This window comes from Hippocampus zosterae, chromosome 1 (assembly GCF_025434085.1).
Source record: "Hippocampus zosterae strain Florida chromosome 1, ASM2543408v3, whole genome shotgun sequence".
Classification (NCBI taxonomy): Eukaryota; Metazoa; Chordata; class Actinopteri; order Syngnathiformes; family Syngnathidae; genus Hippocampus; species Hippocampus zosterae.
Window position 1 is genome coordinate 37613998 of NC_067451.1, and position 20650 is coordinate 37634647.

The following is a 20650-nucleotide window of genomic DNA, read 5'->3' on the forward strand; positions in this document are numbered from 1 at the left end:
ATATAACCACAGACAAAATTATAAATAATAAAAGGAGAGATGAATTTTAGATAGTTGACGCAGGCAACATCGCCGTCGCGAGGTGCACTTGCCGACGCAGCCAGGCCGGCCAACACGCCTTGCACCTCCGCGAAGGACGAGGAGCGACGCCTGGGAAGCGGCGCAGGCGGGGCTCCCGGCCACCGGAAGCGGAGCCCAAGAAGCCCCGCCACCGAGCACCGCAGCAGTCCCCCAACGGGCAGACGGAGGAGCGACAGGACGTTCCACAGCAGCCCAGCCCAGACACAGGTCGCGTCGACCATCACCACGGAGGCAGAGGGGCGTAGGAGGCACCTGGCCCCATCCGACAGCCGAACAGGCAGGACGCCGTGACAGCGCCACTGAGGACAACCGTGCGACGACCGACGGTCCAAAATCACAACGAACTTCGACAGGAGTGTAGGGGTTCTCCCATGATGACAGTAAACAATAGAAACGACAGTAAAAAGTAAAAAACAGCCCAAAAAAAAGAATAATTGCAGGTGAGCAGCTGCACTCAGACGCGCCAGCGTTCACTCAACCCGGAAGTAACGCGATGTAAAAGATGTCTTAAATCAGACAAGATGATGCATTAGGAGAATAAAAAAAAAACAATACCCTTGCCACTGCAGCCCATTGGATTGGATTGGATAAACTTTATTGTCAAATGTACTGTATGTCTAACATACAGCACAGATGAAATTTCTTCCCTCTCAACATAAAACGAGGAGCAAAAACAAATTTTCACAAATTGTTTTCGTTGCTGGCTACTTATTTAGCTTATGAGAAGCATTTACTTGTTCCATGAATGTGTGCATCCTAAATACAAATTGTCATGAGAATTTGTTTTTTAAATCTAGATTATTCAATAAAAGTTCATTGATAAAGTTGTTGTAGTCTGCTACAACCCAGACTGCACTTTCAAAATGGTTCATGTACTGAACAGTTTGGTAAGTTTTGGGACCTCTGTCACTCATTCGTAACTATCCTTATTCCTGAGGGCTCCGATGTCAAAACGATTATGGACACATAAACTGTGAGAACTCAGATGGAGCAGTGAGTCAGCTGTTTTCGTTTCCTGGAGCAGATGATTTGAACGCTTTCTATTTCCTTTTCTAAACGATCATCAGCCCCCGTCGTAATTAAAAATATCATCTTAGGAACCATTTACGGTTGTACTAACAACCACAAGAAGTTGAATCGGAGGCTGCAAGAGCAATGTTGATAGGCTCTGCACAGCAAAACATACCGATTGTTGCCAGCCAGACTGATGTGCTCATTTTAATTATTTTTGTAATTTAATTTATTTTTTAATCTGCAAACATTTTTATATTTGTTTTTGTTTTGTAGGTTAAATTGTTTTAAATATTCTGTTCCCTCATTAATGTTGCCGGTCAATCAATCTGTATTCATTATATATTGATTTAATGAAATTGTATTTTCAATATAGTTCAATTAAAGCTGGTCAAATTTTTTTTTAGAGTTTTGCTAAACTTTAAATTTCAGCCAAATTGATACAGTTTGAATATTTTCTAATAATCTAAAAGCAGTTAGTTATTATTTTTTGTCACTTGTCTTCATTTTTTTTCTTTTTTGTTTTCTTTAAATGTTAATAAGGTGTTAGAGGAATCTATGACCAAAATTGTATCATGTTTAAAGTTTCATTTAATCTGGGCACATCTAAACATTTGGGCGCGTATCCAGCACCCCCAAATACCTGCGCACAGCACAAAGGCGCCGGCCACCTAGCCGGAGGGCTGTTGAAGTCCACAATTAGCCCGTCACAAAAGAGGAATGAATAATTCGGGAACAGCGGTTGAACAACAAAAGACGAGTTGAGAACACCCGTCGCGCCCAGGCGACATTGGCCATCCGCAAAGTCTGCAAAATGTTAATTCGATGTCGACCAGACAGAAAAGGTGCCAACGTACTGGTGGTCTAAAGTTTAAAAACAGGTAACCAATCACTACAGAGGGCCGGACTGGGGGTGCAGTTTCCAAAATCGGGAGCAGTGTTTTCCTTGTATGTTACAACAAAAGTCTGAATTGGCGGTAAGGGAGCTCGAGTGTGTGATCATTGGAGTAACTGAACCGTCATTCGCTCTCAGAGATCCACTCCCGCCGATATTGAAGACAATTTTCCTGTGTGCCGAGTCATTTCTTTAACTTTGTTCGAGAAAATCTCTGATAGAAACTTGCCGTTGTCGGCAGGATGATGCGCTTGTTCGAACGGATTTGAGCTTGTTTGTTGGACTCTCCGATTTCCTCCAGTGGACGATCTGTGGCTGATCACGTGTTTTGCGCCTTCGAAGCCAACTAGACCTCGTGGAAACTTTTCCTGAAGGAGCTGCACACCGGAGGCCGTGGGGAACGAGCAAACGGCATCATCCAGCTGACCTGGGTTCAGCTCGGCATCGGGACGATTGTCGGAAAAATAAGGTCAGGCGGCGTGGTGGAGTAACCGTTGTGTAGTCGGTTCTCTCCACTGAGTGATGGAATTAGACGAGTTAATGCCAAAAACGGAGTAGGCTAGCTCGAGTACCGTTTCAAGGTTTGCGGTACGGGGGAAGTTAGATTCCCACAGGACACAGAAACATAAAAGAATTCAGTACCCCCTCCGTCCTGGGGAACGAATCAAACTCCCTTAACACCTCCCGATCAAACTACCAGACATGATTGGAGGAAAGATAACCCTGTACAAGCTTACCCCGTGGTTGAGATGCCGAGGAGGAGGGATCGATACACCTCTACCGGCCATGGACGCCGGCCGAATTTCGAGACATCGCCGCGTCTCTTCCAAAACCGAAGGACGATCTGGACGAGTTCGTGACAGAATTATCGGATTTGGTCCACAGTCACAGGCTTAACAAGAGTGAACTTTTGAAATTGCTGTCATTAAGGACCAGTTCGAAGTTTGGCGCAGTTGTGGCCAACTTTCATGGTAAAAAAGCTGCAGGAGGTTATCTGTGTTATGATGAACTCACGCAGCTAGGGGGATCCCTTGACCAAATTATGGAACGTTGCGCCAAGGCATACCAGCGGACCCAAGATCCAAAACAAATTGCCACATTCATTCAAAAGGCTGACGAAACTACGGACGATTTTTTCTATCGTCTGCGAATAGTGTTCAAATTACACGGCGGTATCCCTGAGACACAGTCAGACCTGTTCAATTCGCATTTAAAACAGCATTTGCTAAACCAAGCACATCCTGATGCAACCCAATATGTTAAAAGACATCATTTGAATTGGCCAAAGTGTCCGATCGATGAGGCTTTGACTTACGCACGGAATTTCGAGCAACTCAAGAACAAGAAAAAGAAGAATGAGAGTCACATGACCAACATTTATTACGCCGCAAAAAACCCACAGGCACACAGGAAAACCCTGGGTTCTCCTTATAAAGGTAATAAATAAATAAGCTTGTTTGCTCCCTTCAAATTAACCCCTAGGGACCAAAACGTTTTGTTGAAGGCAGATGTTTCCTTTGTAGGCAAAAGGGTCACAGTGAAAGAATGTAGACAACAGCGGAAGGACAGGCACGTGCGGGAGAGTAAAAGTAGCATGGGGACCTCCTCATCAGATGAGGAGGATTTACAACCAACACGGAATAAAACAGAGGTGATAGCTATGACAGCGGTAAAGGCCTCTGCGCCTTTGTTCGAATCGCCTACCTCAAGTGAGGACGAAGGCGACATTTCGGCCAGTAGCAATCATGTTTACGACACAGAAAACTACCTGCTGAGATGTCAAACCTCGTCCATAACAAAACCGGAAATTACCTTGTTGGTCGAAGGAATCCCGACCGTCTTCCTTGTTAACACAGGCGCTGATATCACTGTTCTTGGTCGTTGGGATCGCGATACTGTGAAGCCAGGCGACGGCAAAATCCGCATGAAAGGAGCACACGGCTCCGTGCAGCCCCTGACGTTCTCGCAAACAGTAACCATTACTTCCTCCACAGACTCAAATAGGGAAGGCACTTGTTGAAGCCGCGCTAAATTCTCGCTGTCCACATAATTTATTGGAACGAGATGCTCAAACGCGACTCGAGATTTACACCATCGTAAATCACAAGCCCGCATGTTGAAGCCCGCATTTGGGAATAGTCAAGATGATGCTCGCTATTTTTGGATGCTCGATTTACCGAATGATGACATAACTCGGAGTTCCGAATGTCTAGTTCGATTGGCAGGTACCAAATTAAAGCCAGGAGGTAATGTGCAAACGGCAAACTACCTGCACGTGACCATAAGACGTAAGCAGACATCGGGACCAGACCCGGACTACACAAAAGTTTTTCTGGGCCTGGAACCCCAGGGTATTGTCATTGAACACGTGTATTGGAAAGATCAGTGGTGTTTCGCCAGCGCAGGTGGGAAGTGCGGTCAAGCCCCTCCTCTCACCCAAGCAAGACATTTACATACCGCTTGGCAAACCAGAGCAATGTGAGTGGAAAAACATGAATAACCTTGTCAGCTCCGTTCCAAACCACCTGTGGAGCCCCTCCCCCGCCAATCCGGGGTGCGAGGAAACACAGGATGGCTGGGTGCGTCAATACATCAATTAGAAAGTGATGACTACTCTGGCCGTTCATTTCAGCTGACAAATTGCAGTAACACTAGCAATAGAGGCACAGAACACAACACACGATGATCTGAAATCAAGACAATTTTTAGCACCTCACACAGCACGGAAATATTGGACAAATAAGAGACCACAACCGGATGACGCAGGGATAGAGAAATTGGAAGACGGGAAACGTTGGCTTCCAATCTTTCTCTTCGAGTGCGCTGCGAGGTTGACACATGGCTTGTCACATGGGGGGATGATAGCACAGGTGCACCAATATTATCATACACATGGGATTATGCATTTTTCACAAAAAAATTGTAGACATTGTGTAATCTGTTTGAACAAAGAAGGGAAACGATAATGTCTTGTCATTGTTGATGTGTTTTCAAAATGGGTTGAACTGTCTTCAAGTGCTCGTGAACTGTCGTGAAAGCATTGGGCGAATTGTTGGACATTGATTTGAAGCGTTGCAAAGGCACAATGACTTGCCAGGGTGTTCTGCTCCACAGACTCGCAAGGTCCCGAGTGGTGATCAGAATTCCCTTAAGGTGCTGAAAAGACAGGGACTGGATACTGGGACTGGGACAGTGAACGCTGGAATGGCCCCTCCCAGGTGATAGCAGCAACAAAAACTGCGGTCAAGGTCGAAGGATGCGACGGCTGTATCCACCAGTCACAGTGCAAGCTCCTTTGGTTCGAGGTTGAGGGAACGAGCGACGCCAGTCCCAGGAAGGAGAATCAGCACCTAAGGCCAAGTGCGCTGACCTTGCGTGCCGCCAAAAGACCACAGTGGGAGAGAACGTTTTCTGTGGCAAACACACTCCTCTCAAGAAAGACCACAGGAAGGGCAGTCAAGCGTTGCCTATGCATCATCAGCATCATCGGCATAATCCTCATGGGCCTAAGAGCAGTCACGGTGGGTACACAGGCCCACGAAAGGAGTGACTTGTCTCATGGGATTCGACGTCGGGAGGCAGGAGACGATTGTTGGTATATTTTTCTTTTCCTGTTTTCGTGTCGCTTGCGTGATCCCGGTGGTCAGAGGTTGTGCTGCCAAATTCATGGATGCTATCAAAGTGAAGTGGTGGCTCAGCTGACTGCGGCCATGTCGGAGTACCAACAGGTACACATGGAATCTGACAAAGATTATGAACACTGATTTTGATGAATGATTTACTTTAAGCTTATGTAAGCCTGTATGACGACTTCACAGAAAAGCATTGCAGATGTGACTTTTTGATGTTCCTGGGTTGGCTTACTTTGTATATAGTAGTTCGTTTGGTAGTTAGGATAAGTAGATTTTGATTTTCATTTAATGTGTGTTTAGATTAGATTTTGATTTTCATTTAATGTGTGTTTGGATTAGATCTTCATTTTCATTTAATGTGTAGCCATTGGGTTTTCTGTCCTGATCTTGTTACACCACCACCCGCCCCTCAGGACAGTTTTTCCTCCCACCCGTGCAATTGCAAATCAATGTCACCTGGGCGTTTAACGAAACTTTAATTATGATTATGAATTATGGGAATGTTAGAGGAATCTATGAGCAAAATTGTATCATGTTTAAAGTTTCATTTAATCTGGGCACATCTAAACGTTTGGGTGCGTATCCAGCACCCCCAAATGCCTGTGCACAAAAGCGGCTGTTGAAGTCCACAATTAGCACGTCAATGCAGGTGGGCGATCACGAGGGAGAGTGCGAAACTCGGTCACAAAAGGGGAATGAATAATTCAGGAACAGCGGTTGAACAACAAAAGACAAGTTGAGAACACCCGTCGCGCCCAGGCGACATTGGCCATCCGCAAAGTCTGCAACATGTTAATTTGATGTAGACCAGACAGAAAAGGTGCCAACGTACTGGTGGTCTAAAGTTTAAAAACAGGTAACCAATCACTACAGAGGGGCCGGACTGGGGAAGCGGTATGCAAATTTAGGGGGCAGTGTTTTCCTTGTATGTTACAATAAAAGTCTGAATTTTATTGGGAAGGGAGCTCGAGTGTGTGATCATCGGAGCAACTAAACCGTCGTTCGCTCTCAGAGATCCGCTCCCGCTAATATTGAAGACAATTTTCCTGTGTGCAGAGTCATTTCTTTAACTTTGTCTGAGAAAATCTCTGACATAAGGAAAGAATATATATTTCCACTGACGCAATATCAACCGTCTCCATCCCTCTCTCACCCCTCACTCCACTGCTATCCTTGTCCACAGTCTCGTCACCTCCCGTATTGACGATTGCAATTCACTTCTCTTCGGATTCCACAACAAATTCCTCCATAAACTTCAACTGGTCCAGAATTTTTCAGCCCGTATCCCATCTGTCGGACCTTCTTCAAATTTCCGTTCCCTCTCGTTCCCTCAGGTCCTCAGCCTCCCTCCACCTCTGTGTACCGTCTGCCCGTCTCAGCACGATGGGGTGCAGAGCTTTCAGCCGCTCGGCCCCCAAACTCTCGAACTCACTCCCATCCGACATCCGTAATACTGACTCTCTTCCCATATTCAAAACCCACCTATTTAAAATTGCATATATTGTTTAAGTCATTGCTTTTTATTATTTATAATTTTATCAGTTGTTTTATTGCTCTTGTTTGATTAGGTATTTTGAAAGGCGCTTATAAATAAAATGTATGATTATTATTTTTATGTTAAAGCAGAGTTTTAACTGTCGTCTAGACCAGGAGTCGGCAACCCAAAATGTTGAAAGAACCTTATGGGACAAAAATAACAAAAAACATATATGTCTGGAGCCGCAAAAAATGAAAGCCTTCGATAAAACTTACACACATTGCTGTATGTATGTAGGAGACTGGACTGTCTCAGAATTGTTTATGTTACTCATTCCTTTGTTGTGTGTTCACAAACGCCCCCAAAGAATTTATTTTGTGATTTCCTCATTTGATTTTGTTTTGTTTTGGTGCATAATTTTCGCTTTTCTTAGTGTCAGTGAAGCAATCATGATTTTCCATTTTTCGGAGGCTGTCTTTGAATGCCTCTCGAGTTGAAAGAAAAGAGAGAAGGCACGGAGTTAGAGGCAGACGCGTCTGTGTTTGTTGAGACTGTTAAAAGCAGAAATAAACTACGTTTTAAAAAACCAACACCACAGCTCTCCTTTTTCAGAGCGGCAACATGTATCTATATCTATTTGAGCTATATTAGCCTACTATCAAAATATTTTTCCATTTTCAAACATTTTTTATAAAGCTCTAGGGAGCCACTAGATGTCGCTAAAGAGCCACCGTATGGACTGGAAACACCAAGGTCAAAATGGGAAACACCTCCGAAGGTGGTGGAGAATGACAGAGCGAAGATCCTGTGGGACTTCCAGATCCAAACTGACAAGATGGTAATGGCGAACCAACCAGATATCGTGATCATAGATAAAGGGCAGAGGAAAGGGCACATCAGAAAGAACGAACACGAGAAACTCGAGAAATACCAAGGGCTCAGAGAGTAGCTCGAGAGAGCCTGGAAGGTAAAGGTGAGAATTGTGCCTGTGGTGGTCGGAGCACTCGGGGCAGTGACCCCCAAACTAGATGAGTGGTTGTAACAGATCCTGGGAACAACATCGGACATCTCAGTCCAGAAATGTGCAGTGCTGGGAACAGCAAGCATACTGCGCAGAACCCTCAAGCTTCCTGGCCTCTGGTAGAGGACCCGACCTGAATGAGGGACGGACACCACCCGAGGGGTGAGATGAGGATTTTTTTTATACCAGGGTGACCCCAAAAAAACACTTTATGTGGTATCTCCTTTATTTAGTTTATTTATTCACCGATTGCCCTTATTTTACAGGACATGGCAGAATCAACGACCGTGAGTAAACCAAGACCCCAGTGGGAGCTAGGACAAAGAATACACTGTTTTAAATTTTACTCCAAGCCAGGCTCGTTTAAGAAAACAGAGAACAGTTTCATGCGTCAGTTCGAATGTGAAATGGCTCCATCCAAAAGCAGAATTCAGAACTGGGTGGCCCACTTCGAGAAGTACGGGACCGTGGAGAACCTCAACGCTGCCAGCCGAGCTGGTTGAAAGAGTGAGTGAGTCTCTCCAGCAGAGTCCGAAACGCTCTGTGCGTAAGCGAAGTTAGTCCCTCGGTATGTCCTGTGAGACTTGCAGGAGAGTGCTGGTGAACGATATCAGGGCTTACCCATACAGAATACAGATGCTGCAGACCCTTACAGCCTCAGACAAGAAGCAGAGGAGGGCTATGGCAGTCAAGATGCTCGAGAAGATCGAGGAGACACCAAATTTCCTTAACCTCCTTTGGACCGCAGATGAAGCCCACTTCCATCTTGATGGAAAGGCGAACTCCAAGACAAATGTTTTCTGGGGGTCCTCCAGTACCAATGAAGTAGCCACCAAGCCCCTGCACTCTCCTAATGTCACGTTACGCACGAAGCGGGAAAAGGGAACTGCTTCGTACGTAACAGAGAAAACAAAAATAAATGGATCCCCGAAATAGCAGACACCGACAAGGACTTCGTCTAAACAATTACATTTATTGTAAACAAAAAAACACAGTCTAATAAATAACATAAAACGCTTGCAAAAAACGGCAAGGAAATATGAATAAGCAATTATTAGTACACGTAGGTGCTTAGCCTAATCCCCATGGGAAGAAGAAAATGTAACCAACTGTAAATGGTAATCGAACAATATTTTCGAATATGGGCAACAGCAGTGGCACGGCATGCAATACTCCGGCAATAAGTCAACCACCGGAGCGCCTAGATATAGCAGGTGCAATCACTGACAAATAGGCAGAAGATGTGCAGGCGGCAGAAGTGAATGCGTGCCACCTGCTGCCGAATACGGAACATGACACCTAAGTGTACGGTGTGGGCTGCAATCTCGGCCAGAGGCATCATTGGACCAATCTTCATCGGAGAATCTGGCGCAGCAATGACAGTCACCAAGGAGCTGTGTGTGGAGGTCCTAATAACCTTCTAGAATTGACCTCCAGACCATCTACCCCTCGCTCATGAGAAAATTCTGGTTCCAGCAAGTTCTCACACCTCAAACTTGTCCCGAGATTGGCTAAAAGAGAATTTCGGAGGCCGACTGATCAGCCTGATTTTGAATGGGCACCCCACAGCCTGGACCTAAGCCCCCCAGATTTTTTTCTTAAGGACAGAGTCTACGCAGGGAAACCCAGAACCATCACGGAACTTAAGAAAGCCATCAGGGAGGAGATGAGAGCCATTACCAATTCAGTCCGTAAGAACGTAATGGGCAACTTCGTGCTGCACCTCAAGAAATGCACGGAGCAAAATGGAGGCCATCTAGATCATATGCTGTAGAACGGAGAAAAAAGGCCAAAGACCCTAGTGTTTTGAGGTGATGTTTTGCATATAATAAATTAGTTATGGCCAAAGTTTCATTTCATTCGGACAAAACACTAAGAAACGGGGCCTAGTTAGAGTTGGGGCCCAGATGCTGGTCTGTCAAGGAGGGGAAGCTCAAATTTGTCCGACATCATAAAATGTGTCTGTTTATTTATTTGTGAATTCTACTCTCCGTTTCTTTACAAGAAAATGATCTGTGACCCTGTCATACCAACAGTGTAAGACTTGAGCCGCTTTAGACAGGAGAAGCTCCTCTCTTCACCTGCAGATGTAGCTCCAATCGTTGCCACTGACAGCAGTCTGTAGACCTGAGGCAGTGTGCTGTCTAACTCCATGTCTCTCAGAAACAACAAGATATCACAGAGCTCCTGTTGCCCTGCAAATCCTGGTTTGAGTATAGGATTTGAAGTTTAGACCTCAGTCTTCCTGAATCAAAGAACTGGCCAAAACCATTCAAGATACTCTGAAATACCTACTCTGGAAAAACTTGTCTCATCTCATCAAACATTTCCCCACCCTTTGCACCAAATCAATCAGAGGAGTTGATCTGCCCTGCCAATCAATTTTTCCTCGAAAGGAAGACTATCAAATTGCTTCGCTAAAATCTGTTCCACAACATTCAAATTGTCTGCCATTATGTGCGGCTTGCTACTTTGGGAGCTCGCCAGCTGGGACTAGCACGAGGCGAGTGTGAAGTTTGTCCAACAGCGAGTGCTGATTGACAGTGGAGTAGCTCAGTGCAGCACCCACTGCTTGGTGAGGACGGAAACTGTGGTGATGTAAGTCAGACTGCGAACACAAGCAACTACAAGAAAACCCGCCAGAAATAAAAGATTAATTTGTTGTTAGTTGTTTACAACAAAGAGTGTCGCTAAGATGATTCGCAGAAGTCTCCAGCTCAACTCAGAACAGAAAGTGAATTGAAAAATTGCTCACACAGATGCCCACACTAAAAGGTCGGTGATTGGCTCATTTTAATGTCAATCAAACTGGAACACAGGCTCAGACAGATCATCCAATCTGATGGAGAAAAGCTGAGCGTCCGGTACCCACCCACTGCCATCCAATCCCAGAGACGCTGAGCATCCGTGGGCAGGACAAAAAAAAAAGGTTGTATCTAATGACTCGTCTCCGTTCATTGCATTGGGACAACCTACCATGAACTATCGAGACGCTCAGCGTCCGGGCAGTAGACGCTCAGTGGATGCTCAGCGGACGCTCAGCAGACGCTCAGCGTCCACCATTTAAAGCACAGAAGCTGTGGGAATGAATGAGAAGGGAGTCGCGTCGTAACCAGGAAGAAGAAGCTGATTCGGAACAAAGGTTGAGCACGTTGTAGCGCATATTTAGTCAATGACATGTACACACAATGAAATTTCATCCATCCATCCATCCCTTTTCCGACTGAGGACCATTGTTTCAGATTTGGAGGTGCTGATTTTCATCCCAACCTCTTCACACTCGGCTGTGAAACGCTCCAGTGAGAGTTGGCGAGCCCTGCTTAGAGGAGGCGACAGTACCACATCATCTGCAAAAAGCAGGGATGCAATACTGAGGCCACCAAAACGGTCTCCCTCAACGCTTCGGCTGCACCTAGAAATTCTGTCCATAAAGGTTATGAACAGTATCGGCAACAATGGGCAGCCTTGGCGGAGTCCTATCCTCACTGGAAACGATTCCGACTTGCTGCCGGCAATGCGAACCAAACTTTGACATCGGTGAGAGAGTGACTGAACAGCCCGTATCAGGGGGTTCGGTACCCCCGCTTGTAAACCAGGACAGCCCCACAGCATCCAGAGCCTCGAGGAACTCTGGGCGAATCTCATCCACCCCTGGGGCCTTGCCACCGAGGAGCTTTTTAACCACATCAGTGACTTCAACCACAGAAATAGGAGAGCCCACCTCGGGGTCCTCAGAATCTGCTTCCTCCAAAGAAGGTGTGTTGGTGGAACTGAGGTCTTCGAAGAACTCTGCCCACCAGTTCACAACGTCCCAAATCGAAGTCAACAGCACCCGATCCCCACTGTAAACAGTGTTCGTGGTGCACTGCTTCCCCCTCCTGAGATGTCCGATCGTGGACCAGAATTTCCTCGAAGCTGCCCGGAACTCTGCTTCCATGGCCTCACCGAACTCTTCCCACACTCGGGTTTTTGCCTCGGCGACCATCGAAGCTGCGTTCCGCGTGGCCAGTCGATACCCGTCACCTGCTTCTGGGGTCCCACAGGCCATCAAGGCCCAATAGAACTCCTTCTTCAGCCTGACGGCATCCCTTACTGCTGGTGTCCACCAGCGAGTACGGGAGTTGCCACCACAACAGGCACCAACCACCTTACGGCCACAACTCAGATTGGCCGCCTCAACAATAGAGGCGCGGAACATGGTCCACTTGTACTCAATGTCCCCCGCCTCCCTCGGGACAAGGGAAAAGCTCTGTCAGAGGTGGGAGTTGAAACTCCTTCTGACAGGGGATTCCGCAAGACGCTCCCAACAAACCCTCACAATACGTTTGGGTCTGCCAGGACGGACCGGCATCTTCCCCCACCATCGGAGCCTACTCACCACCATGTGGTGATCAGTTGACAGCTCCGCCCCTTTCGTCACCTGAGTGTCCAAAACATGCGGCCGCAAATCCGATGATACAACCACAAGGTCAATCATCGAACTGCAGCCTTGGGTGTCTCTCCACTAAAATACAGTATATATAAAATTATATATTATAAAAAGGTATATTGAACTGTATACAGATCTCTTTATCTACATTTATTTTTGTGCTTGCAAACACTTTGTTTTTGTTCTTTCTACTCCCAAAATTTGCTGCTGTCGACTGTAAATTTCCCCAGTGTGGGACAAATAAAGGATATCTTACATCTTACATCTTATATATCTTTCATCTACAACTGCTTCAGACAACAAAGTGTATGCTGGAAAGCCGTTAAGAGTGCACGATTGTCAGTGTCTCATGTGTTGTTTTGTATTATTTAGTCTTTTTTTTTTTAATTTTCTTTTAATAATGGCGCGGAAACCCGCAGCGGCTCCTCTTGTTTTATGCTGAGAGGGCAGAAATTTCATTTGTGCTATATTTTACACATACAGCACATTTGACAATAAAGATTATCCAATCCAATATATACCAACACATTTTCTGCCTATATTGGGGAATATGAGACGATGAGATGGTCAAAGCGCCCAATCCGTTTAATAAATGTAAAAGTGAGCCATTTGCTTTGTCATTTATATTTATTTCACAAGGTTTTCTCTCTGTTAAACCGTAATAATTTTTGTTATTCAACATTTTTATTAGAAATTTGTGGTTTGATTTTTGTCTTGAACAGATTAATTATTATGTCCTGCAGAAAATATTGCTTTAGTTTTCGGAAGGTTTGGTTTTCGTCAAAGCTTTTGGAAGTGATTCATCACAAACCCAAGGTCCCCATCGTTTCATTGGGGACAGTAAAGAACTTGCAACAAAAAACGAAAGGAAAGAGGAAGGGGAGAAAGAGAGAACGTCAGGGAGTGACGCCAGTCTTGCTCAGCCAGTCGACGTGGTGATTATGCACATGAACATAACTCGCCAGAGGGGTCGTGCTCAGCGTCCGCAAGCAAAAGGTATGTTTGGCTTGACGCCCTTCAGTAATTCAATTGTACCCGCGGCGTGCACGTCAAGCTCAGGTACAACTGTGTGGACTTTCTCCGTCGCATTCATCGGGCTTCGACTCCCCGTGAGACGCTGGTTGGACTCATGAATTTAAGAAGCCAAAGATTCGTTTGCAGGAGGCCAAATACCTTCTGAAGCCGTCTGTGTCTGTTGATGGGACACACATCGGTGCAAGTGAAGCAGCAAAAAGCGCAACTCAATTCCAGCGCCAAAGTCCGTGTGGGTTGAATCCGTCAACTTCACAAACAAAAACATCATGATTTTCTTTGGGATTGTTCTTGTCCTTCTCTCCTCAGGTAGGTGAAATAATTCAATTTTTACTGAAAACGAGATATTTTGAAGCACTTTGCAACTTTCCTCATGATAAATTGCATTTCATCCATCCATCCATCATCTACCGCTTATCCGGGGCCGGGTCGCGGGGGCAACAGCTTTAGCAGGGAAGCCCAGACTTCCCTCTCCCTAGCTACTTCGTCCAGCTCTCCCCGGGGGATCCCGAGTCGTTCCCAGACAAGCTGGGTGACATAGTCTCTCCAGCGTGTCCTGGGTCTTCCTCGGGGTCTCCTCCCGGTGGGGCATGACCGGAACACCTCACCGGGGAGGCGCTCAGGAGGCATCCGAATAAGATGCCCAAGCCACCTCATCTGGCTCCTCTCGATATGGAGGAGAAGCGGCCCGACTCTGAGCCCCTCCCGGATGACCGAGCTTCTCACCTTATCTCTAAGGGAGAGCCCGGACACCCTGCGGAGAAAACTTATTTCGGCCGCTTGTAACCGGGATCTCGTTCTTTCGGTCACGACCCATAGCTCGTGACCATAGATGAGGGTTGGAACGTAGATCGACCGGTAAATTAAGAGCTTCGCCCTTTGGCTCAGCTCCTTCTTCACCACGACAGACCGATACAACGTCCGCATCACAACAGACGCTGCACCGATCCGCCTGTCGATCTCCCGCTCCCTTCTGCCCCCACTCGTGAACAAGACCCCAAGATACTTGAATTCCTCCACTTGGGGCAAGATCTCCTCCCCGACCCGGAGGGGGCACTCCACCCTTTTTCGACTGAGGACCATGGTTTCAGATTTGGAGGTGCTGATCTTCATCCCAACCGCTTCACACTCGGCTGCGAAACGCTCCAGTGAGAGTTGGAGAGCCCTGTTTGAAGGAGCCAACAGCACCACATCATCTGCAAAAAGCAGGGATGCAATACTGAGGCCCCCAAAACGGACCCCCTCAACGCTTCGGCTGCACCTAGAAATTCTGTCCATAAAGGTTATGAACAGAATCGGTGACAAAGGGCAGCCTTGGCGGAGTCCTACCCCCACTGGAAACGATTCCGACTTACTGCCGGCAATGCGAACCAAACTCTGACATCGGTGGTATAGTGACCGAACAGCCCGTATCAGGGGGTTCGGTACCCCATACCCTCGAAGCACCCCCCACAGAACTCCCCTAGGGACACGGTCAAACGCCTTCTCCAAGTCCACAAAACACATGTAGACTGGTTGGGCGAATTCCCACATACCCTCGAGGACCCTGCTAAGGGTGTAGAGCTGGTCTCTGTTCCACGGCCGGGACGAAAACCACACTGCTCCTCCTCAATTTAAGGCTCGACTTCTTGACGGACCCTCTTCTCCAGCACCCCTGAATAGACCTTACCAGGGAGGCTGAGGAGTGTGATCCCTCTGTATTTGGAATACACCCTCTGGCCCCCCTTTTTAAAAAGAGGGACTACCACCCTGGTCTGCCAATCCAGAGGAACTCTCCCCATTGACCACGTGATGTTGCAGAGGTGTGTCAACCAGGACAGCCCCACAACATCCAGAGCTTTGAGGAACTCCGGGCGGATCTCATCCACCCCTGGGGCCTTGCCACCGAGGAGCTTTTTAACCACATCGGTGACTTCAACCACAGAGATAGGAGAGCCCACCTCAGAGTCCCCAGGCTCTGCTTCCTCCAAGGAAGGCGTGTTGGTGGAGTTGAGGAGGTCTTCGAAGTACTCTGCCCACCGGTTCACAACGTCCCGAGTCGAGGTCAGCAGCGCCCCATCCCCACTGTACACAGTGTTAGTGGTGCACTGCTTCCCCCTCCTGAGACGTCGGATGGTGGACCACAATTTCATCGAAGCCGTCCGGAAGTCGGCTTCCATGGCCTCACGAACTCTTCCTACGCTCGGGTTTTTGCCTCGGCGACCACCGAAGCCGCAGTCCGCTTGGCCAGTCGATACCCGTCAGCTGCCTCTGGGGTCCCACAGGCCATAAAGGCTCGATAGGACTCCTTCAGCTTGACGGCATCCCTTACTGCTGGTGTCCACCAGCGAGTACGGGGATTGCCGCCACGACAGGCACCAACCACCTTACGGCCACAACTCAGATTGGCCGCCTCAACAATAGAGGCACGGAACATGGTCCACTCGGGCTCAATGTCCCCCGCCTCCCCCGTAACATGGGAAAAGCTCTGTCGGAGGTGGGAGTTGAAACTCCTTCTGACAGGGGATTCCGCCAGACGCTCCCAACAAACCCTCACAATACGTTTGGGTCTGCCAGGACGGACCGGCATCTTCCCCCACCATCGGAGCCTACTCACCACCAGGTGGCGATCAGTTGACAGCTCCACCCCTCTCTTCACCCGAGTGTCCAGAACATGCGGCCGCAAATCCGATGATACAACTACAAAGTCGATCATCGAACTGCGGCCTAGGGTGTCCTGGTGCCAAGTGCACATATGGACACCCTTATGTTTGAACAAGGTGTTCGTTATGGACAATCCGTGACGAGCACAGAAGTCCAATAACAAAACACCACTCGGGTTCTGTTCGGGGGGGCCGTTCCTCCCAATCACGCCCCTCCAGGTATCACTGTCATTGCCCACGTGAGCATTGAAGTCCCCCAGCAGAACAAGGGAATCCCCAGCAGGAGTACTCTCCAGCACACCCTCCAAGGACTCCAAAAAGGGTGGGTATGCTGAACTGCTGTTTGGTGCATATACACAAACAACAGTCAGGACCCGTCCACCCACCCGAAGGCGGAGGGAGGCAACCCTCTCGTCTACCGGTGTGAACCCCAATTTACAGGCACTGAGCCGGGGGGCAATGAGTATGCCCACACCTGCTCTGCGCCTCTCACCGTGACCAACTCCAGAGTGGAAGAGAGTCCAACCCCTCTCGAGAGAACTGGTACCAGAACCCAGGCTGTGTGTGGAGGCAAGTCCGACTATATCCAGTCGGAAATTCTCTGCCTCACACACCAGCGCGGGCTCCTTCCCTGCCAGAGAGGTGACATTCCATGTCCCAAGAGCTAGCTTCTGCAGCCGAGGATCGGACCGCCAGGGTCCCCGCCTTTGGCTGCCGCCCAGCTCACATTGCACCCGACCCCTTTGGCCCCTCTCATGGGTGGTGAGCCCATGGGAAGGGGGACCCAAGTTGTAGGCCCGGCCACCAGGCGCCTGCCAACGAGCCCCACCTCCAGGCCTGACTCCAGAGGTGACCCGCGTCCAGGCAAGGGAAACCTAGATCCATTTATTTCAAACATCATTGGGGTCTTTGAGCCGTGCTTTGTCTGGCCCCTCACCTAGAACCTGTTTGCCATGGGTGACCCTGCCAGGGGCATAAAGCCCCAGACAACTTAGCTTCTAGGATCATTGGGACACACAAACCCCTCCACCACAGTAAGGTGACGACTCACGGAGGGGTATACATACATATACATACATTATATATTTAAAAAAAAAATATATATATATATATATATATATATATATATATATATATATACACATATAAAAAATAAAAAATAAAATCCTCATCTCACCCCTCGGGTGGTGTCCGTCCCTCATTCAGCTCGGGTCCTCTACCAGAGTCCAGGAAGCTTGAGGGTTCTGCGCAGTATCCTTGCTGTTACCAGCACTGCACATTTCTGGACTGAGATGTCCGATGTTGTTCCAGGTATCTGTTGCAACCACTCATCTAGTTTGGGGGTCCCTGCCCCGAGTGCTCCGACCACCACAGGCACGACTGTCACCTTTACCTTCCAGGCTCTCTCCAGCTGCTCTCTGAGCCCTTGGTATTTCTCGAGTTTCTCATGTTCCTTCTTCCTGATGTTTCCATCACTTGGGACCGCTACATCCACTACAACGGCTTTCCTCTGCCCTTTATCTATGATCACGATATCTGGTTGGTTCGCCATTACCATCTTGTCAGTCTGGATCTGGAAGTCCCACAGGATCTTCGCTCTGTCATTCTCCACCACCTTCGGAGGTGTTTCCCATTTTGACCTTGGGGTTTCCAGTCCATACTCCGCACAGATGTTTCGGTAGACTATGCCAGCCACCTGGTTATGGCGTTCCATGTAGGCTTTCCCTGCCAGCATCTTACACCCTGCAGTTATGTATTGGATCGCCTCAGGTGCCTCTTTGCACAACCTACACGTTGGGTCTTGTCTGGTGTGGTATATCTGGGCCTCGATGGCTCTGGTGCTCAAGGCCTGTTCCTGAGCAGCCAGGATGAGTGCCTCCGTGTTGTCCTTCAGGCCAGCCCTCTCTAGCCACTGATAGGACTTCTTGAGATCAGCCACTTCAGTTATGGTCCGGTGGTACATCCCGTGTAGGGGCTTGTCCTCCCATGATGGTCCCTCTTCCAGCGCCTCATCGTCTGTTCCCCATTGTCTGAGACATTCTCTGAGTACGTCATCCGTTGGAGCCTTCTCCTTGATGTATTCATGGAGCTTGGATGTTTCATTCTGGACAGTGGCTCTCACACTCACAAGTCCCCGGCCTCCTTCCTTTCGGCTTGCGTACAGTCTCAGGGTGCTGGATTTGGGATGGAACCCTCCATGCATGGTTAGGAGCTTTCGGGTCTTAACGTCCGTGGTCTGAATCTCTTCCTTTGGCCACCTTATTATTCCTGCAGGGTATCTGATCACTGGCAGGGCATAGCTGTTTATTGGTCTTATTCTTGCCATTGAGCTGGCTTCTTAGGACTTGCCTCACTCGCTGGAGGTATTTGGCCGTAGCCGCTTTCCATGTTGCCAGTTCGAGGTTGCCATTGGCTTGTGGTATACCAAGGTACTTGTAGCTGTCCTCAACGTCTGCTATTGTTCCTTCTGGGAGTGAGACCCCTTCAGTGCGGACTACCTTTCCTCTCTGAGTCACCATCCGACTACATTTCTCAAGCCCGAATGACATCCCAATGTCGCTGCTGTAGATCCTGGTTGTGTGGATCAGGGAATCTATGTCCCTTTCGCTCTTAGCATACAGCTTTATGTCATCCATGTAGAGGAGGTGACTGATTGTAGCTCCATTTCTGAGGCGGTATCCATAGCCTGTCTTGGTGATTACTTGGCTTCGGGGGTTCAGTCCTATGCAGAACAGCAGTGGGGAGAGTGCATCACCTTGGTATATGCCACATTTGATGGACTCCCGGAGAGTCGGCAGCTCCGTCATCGAGTGTTGCACAGGGAGCTGGGGGACAGGATCGAGGAAGCCGTCTGCTGCGCATGTCGAACGGTTCAGGAGCTCCATGAAATGCTCCTTCCATCGCTGGTGAGTATCCTCCTTTTCCTGCAGGATTGTGCCATCCTTTGCCTTCACAGCCATTGGAGGACTGTGAGCCGGGCTGATGATCTTCCTCGTTGCTTCGAAGAAGGATCTGGTATCGTGACAGTCAGCGAAACTCTGCATTTGGTGGGCAAAGTTGACCCACCATTGATTTTGGATCCTCCGGATCTCTCTCTGTGCTTCACTCTTGGCCGCCCGGTAGACTTCTTCAAGTCTCTTGGAGGAAACACAGTTCTGCCATGCAATGCGAGCCTCTCTCTTTCTTGAAATCAGTGTCTCAATTTCTTCCAGGCTTTTGGCAAACCAATCGGGATTTCTCCTCTTCTGGATACCAAGGACCTCTTCCACGGATTTGGTGAGCGCAGTTTTCAAGTGCTCCCAGTCTGAGTGGACAGTGGCAGGAAGGGTCCGAGGTTGAGTGTCCAGTTTGTCCGCGAGGGACGTCTGGTACTGTTCGAGGACTTCGGGATTCCTCAGCAGCCCAACATTGAAACGTATCCTCTTGGGGATCAGCTTCCTTCTTTTCGCAGGCGCGATCTTTAGCCTAAGTCTTGAGGCTACCAGCCTGTGATCGGACCATCCGTCATCCATGCAGCAGATTGCCCTCGTGACCATGATGTCCGCTCGGTCGCAGATGCGGGTAAGGACGTAATCGATCAGGTGCCAGTGGCCGGATCTTGGATGTTGCCAGGTGGTCTTGTGCTTGTTGGCCATCCGAAACAGTGTGTTGGTTATTACCATTTCCGTCTCTGCGCAGAGACCAAGGAGTAGTTCTCCATTTTCGTTGCAGTTGCCAACGCCTTCCTTCCCCAGAATCTCTCCCCAAAGCTGATGGTCCCGGCCCACCCGCGCGTTGAAATCCCCCAGAACCAAGAGCTTATCCCGGGGGTTGACGCGGAGGATCAGGCCACGCAGCGCGGCATAGAAGGACTCCTTAGCCTCCTCCGAGGCGTCCAGGGTAGGTGCATAGGCGCTGATGATCACAAGGGATTGGGATTGACATAGAGGTAGAGTGATGGACATGAGTCTCACAAGTTCTTACGGGGATGATGTTGTGATCCCTAACCAGATGTGACTTAATGCAGAACCCTACACCGTGAATTCTTCTCTCCTCCACAGCTCGTCCGCTCCAGAAGAAGGTGTACCTGTGCCGAAGCTCCTCGATCTGCCCGGCACCAGGGAGACGGGTCTCGGAGAGGGCAACAATGTCCAGGCCGAGCTTCTGAATCTCAAGGGCGATGAGGGCAGTCAGTCCTGCGCTCCGGTCTATTTGCTCTTGCGTTGTCCATCAGGGTTCGTACATTCCAAGCGCCGATTTCCAGGAAAGCAGTCCGATTATTGTATTTGTATTTGTTTCGCCCGCATGAAGGATGAATCTGCTGGAGGCGGGTCTCCAGCCGATCGGTGGCGGTGATGGGCGTGTTTAGGCCGCCTTTTATTGGCCCTTCCTCGGATTGAGGGGAGCAGCGCTACGACTAGAGTCCTGCTCCACCACCGTGGTCGCTGCCT

General features: G+C 48.6%; 1 long non-coding RNA gene across 1 annotated transcript; it reads left to right on the forward strand.

Annotated features, from left to right (window-relative positions):
- Nucleotides 1–11195: 11195 nt before the first annotated feature.
- LOC127597811 (uncharacterized) lies at nucleotides 11196–14799 on the forward strand. Its single transcript, XR_007961767.1, has 2 exons — nucleotides 11196–11367; nucleotides 14678–14799. It is a non-coding gene; the product is annotated as an uncharacterized LOC127597811 (long non-coding RNA).
- The last annotated feature ends 5851 nt before the right edge of the window (nucleotides 14800–20650 follow it).